Consider the following 10277-nt stretch of genomic DNA (forward strand, 5'->3'; position numbering starts at 1 on the left):
TAGGGAACTGCGTTACTAATTTTGACTAATCGTGATTATTCAGAGACCCCACAAAAGACCAAAGTGCCTGTCTGTTGCTCATCTCACGAGACTACCACAAAGCCAAGTGGAGGGTTGATCTTGGATCTCCCCAGCCCACACCCCAAGTCTGTAAACCACGTCAGATTTCCCCGTCTTGAGGGGAAATGAATTCCCCTTAATTCCCACACTTGTCCATACTTCTAGAACCGAACCGAAATTTTAGCTACAGTATGTTACTTTCTAACGAGCATTCCTCTTTTCCTTCACTTTTAATGCATGGAGAGTATATTTTAACCAATTTTGAATACCCCACCAAAAACAAACTTTGTTTCCTTTGTAATCAGGTGTGCTGAACTTCTGACATAGTTGTGAAAGGCCCAGCAATCCTAAAAAGGGAACTCACCAAACCATTAAATCTTATTAGCCCTCCTGTTCCTTGTAGCTTTTTCTAAATCCAGGTGATTTAAGGATCAACTGTGCATGAAAAGCAGAGTATTGGGTTTCTATTTCTGTTCATGTTTTTAGACGCTTCAGAATCACAAGGCATGGAGAAAAATGCTGGCGCTCATGCAGGTTTGACCCTTGCATCCATCCTGCCACCGTGGTTGTCAGCTGTGGGTTTATAGCTTGTACACCTTCTATGCATGTCTAACCAACTGCAGCTTATAGGTAATTCTTATGACAACTGAGCCCAAAATTTGTTGCTAAGCGAGACAGTGAAGTGAATTTTGTCCCATTTTATGACCTACCTTGCCAGTTACATGAATCTGTTATTAAATCAGTAACATGGGTAAGTGAACCTGGCTTCTCCATGGACTTTGCTGTCAGGTCACAAAAGATGATTCCAGGACATTACGACCATCTTGAATGAATTGCCAAGTGGCTGAATTTTGATCACATGGCCATGGTACAACAGATCGTAAGTGTGAAAAACGGTCATGTCACTTTTTTCAGTGCCATTGTAACTTGTCACCAAATGAACTTTCATAAGCTGAGGACTAGCTGCATTTACACAAGTCCTAAGTCTTAGCATCTGTGTGAGACTGGCCATTTAGCCGTCCAGCCTGTATTGTTTGCTTTTTCAATCTTAACATTATTTATTATGTTGCTCATCTCTCTTCTAAGGTGACTCTGGGTGACTGTAATTGTGTCTTATTTTTTTCAAAAAGGAAGATGCTTTAATTCAAATTGAGGCACTCAAGAAATGTTCAAAGCAAGCCCATTCCAGGCTTTCGATCATGTCTCCAAACTTGGCAACTTTCAAGACTTGTGGATTCCTCAGCCAGCTATGCTGAGAGATAATATTCTGGGAGTTGAAGTCCACAAGTCTTAAAAGTTGCCAAGTTTGGGGACCCCTGCTTTAGAGTGTTTGTCTTCTGAACCCATTTCAATGAATAGTTGAAAATGCATTAGTTAAAACTCGCAATCTTAAATATAAGCCAAAGCTGGTTGCCAGTTTGGCTGCCAGGATTAACGCATGCTAGTGTAATCAGCGGTGATTAAGATTGCTGGGATAAATTTATGTCAAAGTGTGTGCGTGTGTGTGTGAAGAGAACAAGAAGAATGCACACAACACTGGAAAAAAGACACAATACCTTTAATGCCATACAACTACAGAAAGACATAACTATTATCAGACAGCTTTTTAAGAAATTTCAGAAATGTTGTTTCCCCCTATCTTCACAGCAAGCCCTTGGCTTTTTCAACATGCCTGTAGCAAATCCCAACGAAATCTCTGAAGACCTACAAAAAAATGATAATTATTTTTCATTACCCCAAGTATTTTTTTTTCATTGCCCCCCTTAAACCACTTCTACACTATCCCACTGTGTATGCCCCAAGTACCCCACATCTTGGAATACCAGGTTAGAAAGCCAACGGAGATCAGAGCTGTCAAACTTGCAGCCCAGATGCCTCACGCGCTGGCCATGCTCATTTTAGCGAAAAGGGGGGAGTCATGATATGTCACATGACAATGCGAGTTTGACACCCCTGAGAGATCAAACACTTTGATTTCTGGAAACAAATAATGCCACCAACACCCCAGCCTCATCTCAGCCCCATATCCGCAGGATTCATCCAGCTGTCACCATTAGAAAAATGTTTCATCACAGACAAGGCAGAGGTGGCGTGGATCTCATATGCTGCATGTTCAGAGTTATTTAAAGGGTGGCTACTGGATATTGCATTATGCCATACAGATCTATGATCAGCTGGAAGCACTTACATTGCTGTCATTTGCTGAGCCGTCCACTCCACCAGATGGCTTCTCCAGAAGAAAAATGGCAGGTCACTGCATCGTCCTGTTCTCCTGTAGAAAGAATGTGACCAGTGATAACATGCAGTTTTACAACTAGTTTCCACAAAATGGTAGTAAATTAAATACAGTGCATGCTAATAGTAGGATGTTAAAATGAGACATGCAGGAAGGCAGCCTAAAACCTATATTCAGTAAACACGTCTATATAAAGATCCTTCGACCACTTAGAACCTAAGAATGGAAAAGCTACAGTACAAATAGCAATAGCATTTAGACTTATATACCGCTTCACAGTGCCCTCTCTAAGCAGTTTAGAGTCAGCCTATGGCCCCCAACAATCTGGGTCTTGTTTTACCGACCTCGGAAGGATGGGAGGCTGAGTCAACCTTGAGTCTGCTGAGATTCAAACTGCCAAACTGCAGGCAGCCAGCGTAAGTAGCCTGCAGTACCTCATTTTAACCACCGCGCCACCACGGCTCTGTTGTTAGCACATCTGCTGAAAGTTAATTCTAATTATTTTCTGAAGGACATACAACCAAGGCCAGCATCACTTTATTTTAGTCCTCCCCAATCTGGCACTCGTTTGAACAGTGGGGATTGTTAAATCTAAGAAGGCCCACTGTAAGGTCCTGCCATGCCAGCCTTCTCAAAAAAAGCAGAACTCTTGAAACAAATGGCATTTCAAAAGGAACTTTTATTGGAAGACAGTGATAGCAGGAAGAGTATAGGCAGAATCTGAAATTCCCCCACTGAAGCATTAGGTTAAACCACTTCTTTCAAGGCCCCGGTTCATGTTTGAGCCAATACCAAGGTGCGAAGATGTGAGAACTTTTGGGCTGAGAAGGCAATTAACAGGCAGTTCCCAGGCGCCAAGATCTCACTTCCTCCAGTGTTGAGATAAAACAGATGGCCCAAGGCACACTCTTACCCCCTCCCAACTACATCAAGGTACATCAAAGCAGAGAAAGGGACAAAGGAAAACCCCATGCAAGCGTAGCCCCAAACCTCCCCGCCCCAGAATGGCAAGGTCCCAATAAGACAGGGGTGTCAAACTCGAGGCCTGAAAGATGCTTATATCTGGTCCAAGGACCTGCCTGCAGTGTCTCTGCCAGTGAAAACAGAGCCCAGGAGGGCCACACGTACCTCTTCCAGTGAAAATGGAGTCTGGGGGGACCGTATGTGGCAGAGGACTGCAGGAAACCATCATGGCTAAAAACAGGGCCTGGGGGAACGCGTGCCCCCCCCCCCGGGGCCCCATCTTTGCTGGCAGAGGGCTGCAGGAGGCCATCATGGATGAAAATAGGGCGTTTGGGGGGGGGGACAGGAAAGGAGAAAGGAAAGACAAAAAGGGAAGACGGGAAGAGCGCAAGGAAAAAGGGGAAGGAATAGGCAGGGATCCATCTTCCCAGCACACCCCCCCCGGCCACCACAGGTGCCATCGATCTCGTCTCACCCTCCCTGCAACCCCAGCCCCAAAGTCGAAACACAACCCTGATGCGATCCGACATCCACCCAATTTGGCCAAAGCAAAGCACACATTTATGCTTGAAGAACAATGACGGAATGAACCTGTTTCAAGCCAGCCCAGTTCAGTGCTGGATTTATCCCAGCAAAGATGTAAGGACTATTTTGTTTTTACTTTGCCTCCTTTTTGACCATGAGATCAGTAATTGGATCTGATGGGAAAGGGATCGGGAGGGTGCTTTCTTTTCATCCCACCTCCTCCTCTCTATCATACAGACACACCACTCATCTCCGTGGAAAGGACGAACAGGTAGCACACCTTGTTTGGCTTCAACTGCTGGCCTCTGTCTTTACGAGGGAAGCGAGGATAATGGCATCTTCTCCAATCACCCAGCACTTCCAGACTGTAACTGAAACATATAAAAATACCCGACTTGAATGAAAAACCATTCCAGGTCGCCTGAGCAAAAGCAGGACTGATTGCCTTGAGTTAGGGTTTTAAAAATCCCAAGTGTAAACGAGCAAGTAGGAGCCCACATTTCTAGACAGCTGCTATTCAATGAAAATATTATTTGGAAAAAAAAGTCTCTAAATGAAAACTATTCAAGGTGGCTTATGAACATTGACAAGGTAGATCTTTGCAGAAATGGCTTATTCATATCATTATGAAAAAGCAAAAAAGTTGTGATTTGATGTTAATGGCTTATTTTACTGTAACAGAAAGAGCTGGAAGTCAATGCTTTTTCTCCCCCCCCCCCCATCTTTCTCTTTTCATCTCCTCCACTGTTTTTCCAGTTACTTTTGTATTTCTATTTTCTATTTACTTATAAAGTATTTTATAGTACTTTATAATTCAATAAGAATGTTGATATGAACTGAGTAAGATGGCTTTCAAAATCTTAAATAAACCCTCAGCTTAAACGAACCCTTAAAATTCATGAAAACAAAAAGAAGTAAATGAAGAAAATATCTTCCATAGGAACCATCTCTAGTATATAACTACAGATAGCAATAGCACTTACACTTATATACCACTTTATAATGCTTGAAAGCCCCCTCTAAGCAGTTTAGAGTCAGCTTATTGCCCCCAACAATCTGGGTCCTCATTTTACCCACCTGAAAAGGATGGAAGGCCGAGTCAACCTTGAACCTGGTGGGATTTGACCTGCCAAATTGCAGGCAGCCTGCAGGCAGCAGAAGTAGCCTGTAGTACTGCACTCTAACCACTGCGCCACCAAGGCTCTTAGATAGCAAAAGAACTCCAAACTGTGCGGCAGTGTTTCTCAACTCAACAGCTTTAAGTCCTCCTGCTTTGGGCAGGGGATGGACTAGAATAAGGGTCTACAACCTCGGCCACTTTAAGCCTGGCAGACTTCAACTTCCAGAATTCCCCAGCCAGCACCCTTCCAGCCCTATGTTTCTAAGTCCACACATCTTAAAAGTTCCGCACATTATTAACACTGCTCTATAAGACCATGCAGAGTAAAGAGGTGTTCAACCCTATAGGTTAACGCTTGAGAATGTAGGAAGGTCGAGTGACATCCTCAGTTGTCAACAGCCGGAAAGTCAAAGTCCTTCCCATCTCATTCTTGCATGTTGTTGGAGATCTTGTGGCCATCAGCTAAGCCACAACTCTTGGTTTAACATGCCAACTCATTTCTTTGACTTGACACAAGGAACTCGGGAATCCTCCAAACTTTGGTGACTTGCTAAAACTATGAATGGATTTACTCAAATCGCATCCCTCTTATGAATACTTTAAAGCAAATTATTTTACTGGGGTGGAGATAGTGCCTCGGTGGTGCAGTGGTTAGAGTGCAGTACTGCAGGCTACTTCTGTTGACTGCCGGCTGACTGCAATTTGGCAGATCGAATCTCACCAGGCTCAAGGTTGACTCGGCCTTCCATCCTTCCGAGGTTGTAAAATGAGGACCCAGATTTTGGGGGGCAAGAGGCTGACTCTGTAAACTGCTTAGAGAGGGCTGTAAAGCAGTATATAAGTCTAAGTGCTATTGCTATTCTGGTGCAGTAGCTAAGGTGCTGGGCTGAAAATCAGGAGACAGTGAATTCTAGTCATTCTTTAGGCATGAGAGCCAAATAGATGACTTTGGGTCCAAACTGCCTCATAAGGTTGATATTGTGGGAGATATTTCTTATATCTGGAACTGCCCAAAATACAATGTGGAATTGCACAGAATAAAGGTAGGCTATGGACCTAGCAAATAAAACACAGAATGAGTTTTTATTAACTCTGCCTATCACATTAAAAAAACCCATCACCATTCCACCACTTCGAGAGCTCCCAGATTAACTAAGAAGAGGCGTATAGACCGGTGTTTTTCACTCTAGGCCATTTTAAGATGGGTGGACTTCAAATCCCAGAATTCATACTGGTGAGGGGGAGAGGAATTCTGGGAATTGAAGTCCGTACCTCTTAAAATGGTAGTTGAGAAACACTGGTCTAGACCAATGGTTGCCAAATGGTGGTGCAGGGACCACAGGTTGCCAGCAGAGAAATGTCCACCCCCAAAGCAATTAATCCAGGCTGCGCCGCCCAGTGGCCCCCACCCTTCAGCTGAGCGCAAACCTTGAGTAGACCCAGCTGGAATTGGAAGGTAAGACCAACGGCAGGGAGGGAAATCCACCCTGGGGAGCCTTGCTGAGGTTGGTGGGAAAGTTGGTCCCATATTCCAGAGCTGCAGGAGTCACAGCAGTGGCCCTTTGGTCATCCCAGAGCAGCAGCTCCAGTCCATGGCAGGCCATGCACCCGGGTGGAGGAGCAGCTGCTCCAGGATGACCAAAGGGCCAGTCCTGTGACTCCTGCAGCTCTGGAATATGGGACCAACTTTCCCATCAATGTCAGCAAGCCACCACCAGTCAAAATTCATATTAGTGGTCTGCAGGATTTAAAATTATGAGTTTGGTGGTCCCCGAGGTCCAAAAGGTTGGCGACCCCTGGACTAGATTACATCAGCTATAAACCTCTGCTGAGACTAATCTGCAATTGTCCTTACGTCAAGTTGGGACAGGCGTTTATGAACTACCATGCCCAGCTCCAAAACAGCAATCCACCTCATCTTCTTTCCCCTGAAAAGAAGAAAAATAGAATTAGACTGGAAGCCAAGCTACTATAGGACTCCAAAATTAGGCACCAATTTCCTAGTTGGCTGTCCAAGTCTTTTCTTAAAAACCTCCAGTGATGGAGCGGCCCACGATATCTGAAGGCAAAGATCTTCCACTGGTTAACTGTCCTGTTACGAAGTTTCTCCTTAATTCCAGGTTGCTTCTCTCCTTGATTAGTCTGTTTCTTCTCTTGCTTTGGAGAATATGACCCCCGCTTCTCTGTAGCAGCCCCCAAATACTGGAATATTGCTATCGTGTCACCCAGTCCTTTTCATTAGACTAGACCAGGGGTCCCCAAACGTTGCAACTTTTAAGACTTCTGGACTTCAACTCCCAGAATTCTCCAGCCAGTCTTAAAGTTGCCAAGTTTGGAGACCTCTGGACTAGACATAACCAATTTATCTGTGACCACTCTAGTGACAGATAAACAGAAACACTGGCCCAGTCACAGATAAATCGTGAACTGATCTGTCTATGCTGCTCTGCCTTCAAGCTACAAAAAAGGCCATCGCTGAATATGAAAAATATGTATTTTCCCCAAAATGTTGCTGAAGAGTTATGGGAGAACAAACCAAACAGCGACCGTCAAAGAAAAATATTATTTTCGGCACCTTTTTGACTACATCAGTCACAGATAAGACAGACGCAGCTTCGATAGGGCCATGGGGAAAAAATGGTCAGCTTTCCCAGGTAAACCAGATAGGAAACACAAGGTGAGCTAAATTTACCTTATTGTAAGGCTACGTCAACAGAATCTTGCAAGTCTGGAAATACAAACTTCCTGCCACCGTTTTTAAAAGCCTGATCCCTTCTTAGGTAGGGTTTGGCCCTTCCCAAACTTCTTCCTCTGATGGTTTATCTGGAAGAGCTCTTGCCTGATTGTTCTCTTCCCCTTTTCCTCCCAAAGTCATTCACACATCCTATGACAAAATGGTTGACAATTTGCACTCAACTGTTATATATTCCAGCATTATACTGCGATTGCAGAAGCTCTAGAGCTTTTGATCCACATAAAATCACTGCAAAATTAACCACAACTAGGATACACAAGGGGTAATGTAACTGGATCCAGGGTGGATTTGATTCAAATCAAGTCGATTTGAAACACGATTTAAATCACTAGTAAAAAAGGCTCGATTTAAACCATTTTTAAAGAGCAACTGTCCTCTGTGCTGTGAAGTTGTGTGAATGCATCATGCAGTGCATGTTATCTCAGCTTGTGGAGCTTGGATTCATTGAGTTTACAAAAAATGTAAGTATTACAGAACACACAGCCTCATCCTACGTAATTAAGCTCCATTTCATGGTGAATAAATGAAATTATTAATATATCTTAAATGGAAAACTCTATTCCAAAAGCATTTTATTAAAATAAATTTGCTAAAAAATTAATAATCAAATGTCCTCCAATTTAAAGAGTGCAAGGTTTACTCTAAACAGGCACTGACTGCTGGTTAGGAATCCCCATGACTGCTCTTTGCAGATTTGTTTTATGCATGAATTAGAAGTTGTGTTGGATGGGAATTCTGGAAGTTGAAATCATTTTAAAGTGGCCAGGTTTGGAAAAACATGATTCAGATTACACTTGAAAAATGTAGAAGTCAATTCTGCATGCTGAAAAGCACCCAACCTAGCAACTGTGGGAATTGCAATCCAACACATTCAAGTGTGGAAAGCTGGATTTGATCTCAAGGCCCAGCTGATACGCTTTAGCCTCCTCTAGCACAGGTCTCCAAACTCGGCAACTTTAAGACTTGTGGACTTCAACTCCCAGAACTCCTGAGCTAACGTGACTGGCTGAGGAATTCTGGGAGTTGAAGTCCATTAAGTCTTAAAGTTGCCACGTTTGGGGACCTCTGCATAGCACGTGAGGACTTCAACTCCCAGAATCCACCAGCCAGCACGGACTCCGTTAATGGAGATACATACCAATGCCCAAAGCTAACTAAGTAAAGCGACCTGGTTTAAATTCCCGGGAGTCTGAAAAAAGATCTTTTAAAAGGCGCTACTTAAACTACACCCATAACGTTAGAAAAGGAAGGCTTTTCTGGAGGGCTCTGTAAGCCTGATGGAGAAAAACCCTTTTAAAGACCTTTTTTTAAATTAAAACTCAGGTTTTTGCCAATCTAAATGGGCTCCCGCAGATTCTGCAATGAAAGGGGGGGGGCGTCTGGATGACACGCGGGGAGATCTCGCCCCTTTTAAGCCTCCCACCGTGAAAGCAACTGACTGACCCGGGAAAGAAGCCCCATCTCGCCTGGGAGAAAAACTCAAAAGAAAGCGGCCAGACTAGGAACCAAGCTTCCTTCCCGGGAATGGAGGGCTCCCTTCCTAGGATATCCAGCGGCCAAGCAGGCACCGCTTCGTGTTAAATAGGAGGATGGCGACGGATGGAGAAGCTTCGCCCCGCTACTAAAACGGACACCTACTAACCTGCGCCTCGGCCCGCCGAGCACGGAAAGAACGCGAGAGTCTCGGACGTCGCCTTTTATAGCGCCTATGAACGTCAAATTCGATTGGCTCCTTTCAAAAAAAAAAAAGGGGCGTCCTGAAAGGACTCTTGGGAAATGTAGTTTTTCCTCCGATTCCTTCCCAGTTCAGCAGGGCGCACACTTATTAAGTTCTTATGAAAAGATTTTATTATATCAAACGAATGAACAAGAGAGGAACGGATAGGCTTATTTTCAACAATAGAGTATTAACATTGAGATTAATCCAGTTTGTCCCAACTGGAAGGTACAAACAAAAGAGCTGTTAAAATATTTGACCAAATTGCTTGGAAAATCGGGTTTGTTGCCTTTTTTTTTTTCTTTTTTGCAAACGGATAAAATTAATCTTTTAGCAACACATTTCAGCCACCCCTTGCTGAAAATCAGGTACAGACTTCCTACACTGCCAATTCAATGGATTCCTAGTATACATGCTAAGGACCTATGCAAAATATGTATGCCTCCTTAGTATATAGCAGTGGTTCCCAACCTTTTTTTCGCCCCACACCCCTAAAGAAATTTCACCCGAACCTTGCACCCCCTGGAATAAAAATGCCAACATATAGCCAATATCCTATTATTTACCTGGAATATCGTCTTGCACCCCCAGGGGGTGCAAGCACCCCAGGTTGGGAACCCCTGGTATATAGGCACACATGTACAGGTGTTTGGATTATCTCTTACCAGAGGAAATATTAAACTTTAATATGTTGCCTAAGGTTGCCATTTTGTGTTCATGAAAACCAGAATTTTTAACCAAAATGCAAACAATATGCTGATTAAAACAATTTTTTTTCCATGTTCCATCTACCCCATCCCATTGTCTTTGCATCTAGAGGTGAATCAAGTCTGCCTGTGGAGTAAATATTTGACAGCTATAGCCTATCCATAATCCAGTGAAAGGTCATGTACTCTGATTT

General features: G+C 43.7%; 1 long non-coding RNA gene and 3 other non-coding genes across 6 annotated transcripts; all 4 read right to left on the bottom strand.

Annotated features, from left to right (window-relative positions):
- Positions 1-1602: 1602 nt before the first annotated feature.
- LOC113417630 (uncharacterized) lies at positions 1603-9376 on the bottom strand. 3 transcript variants are annotated; one of them, XR_015750469.1, is made up of 6 exons: positions 9302-9319; positions 7597-7788; positions 6760-6832; positions 4065-4155; positions 2249-2329; positions 1603-1764 (listed from the first exon to the last, which is right to left on the bottom strand). It is a non-coding gene; the product is annotated as an uncharacterized LOC113417630 (long non-coding RNA). The 3 variants fall into 3 exon arrangements; XR_003371645.2 differs by lacking the exon at positions 7597-7788 and having other exon boundaries at positions 2249-2332; positions 9302-9376; XR_015750468.1 differs by lacking the exon at positions 7597-7788 and having other exon boundaries at positions 9302-9368.
- Positions 2068-2141, bottom strand: LOC113417651 (small nucleolar RNA SNORD99). Its single transcript, XR_003371651.1, has one exon. It is a non-coding gene; the product is annotated as a small nucleolar RNA SNORD99 (small nucleolar RNA).
- Positions 5264-5396, bottom strand: LOC113417655 (small nucleolar RNA SNORA44). The gene has a single exon (XR_003371655.2). It is a non-coding gene; the product is annotated as a small nucleolar RNA SNORA44 (small nucleolar RNA).
- Positions 7393-7534, bottom strand: LOC113417654 (small nucleolar RNA SNORA16B/SNORA16A family). The gene has a single exon (XR_003371654.1). It is a non-coding gene; the product is annotated as a small nucleolar RNA SNORA16B/SNORA16A family (small nucleolar RNA).
- Positions 9377-10277: the final 901 nt, after the last annotated feature.

This window comes from Notechis scutatus, chromosome 8, assembly GCF_049901735.1.
Source record: "Notechis scutatus isolate UNSWTSFEM ecotype Mainland chromosome 8, rNotScu1.2, whole genome shotgun sequence".
Taxonomy (NCBI): Eukaryota; Metazoa; Chordata; class Lepidosauria; order Squamata; family Elapidae; genus Notechis; species Notechis scutatus.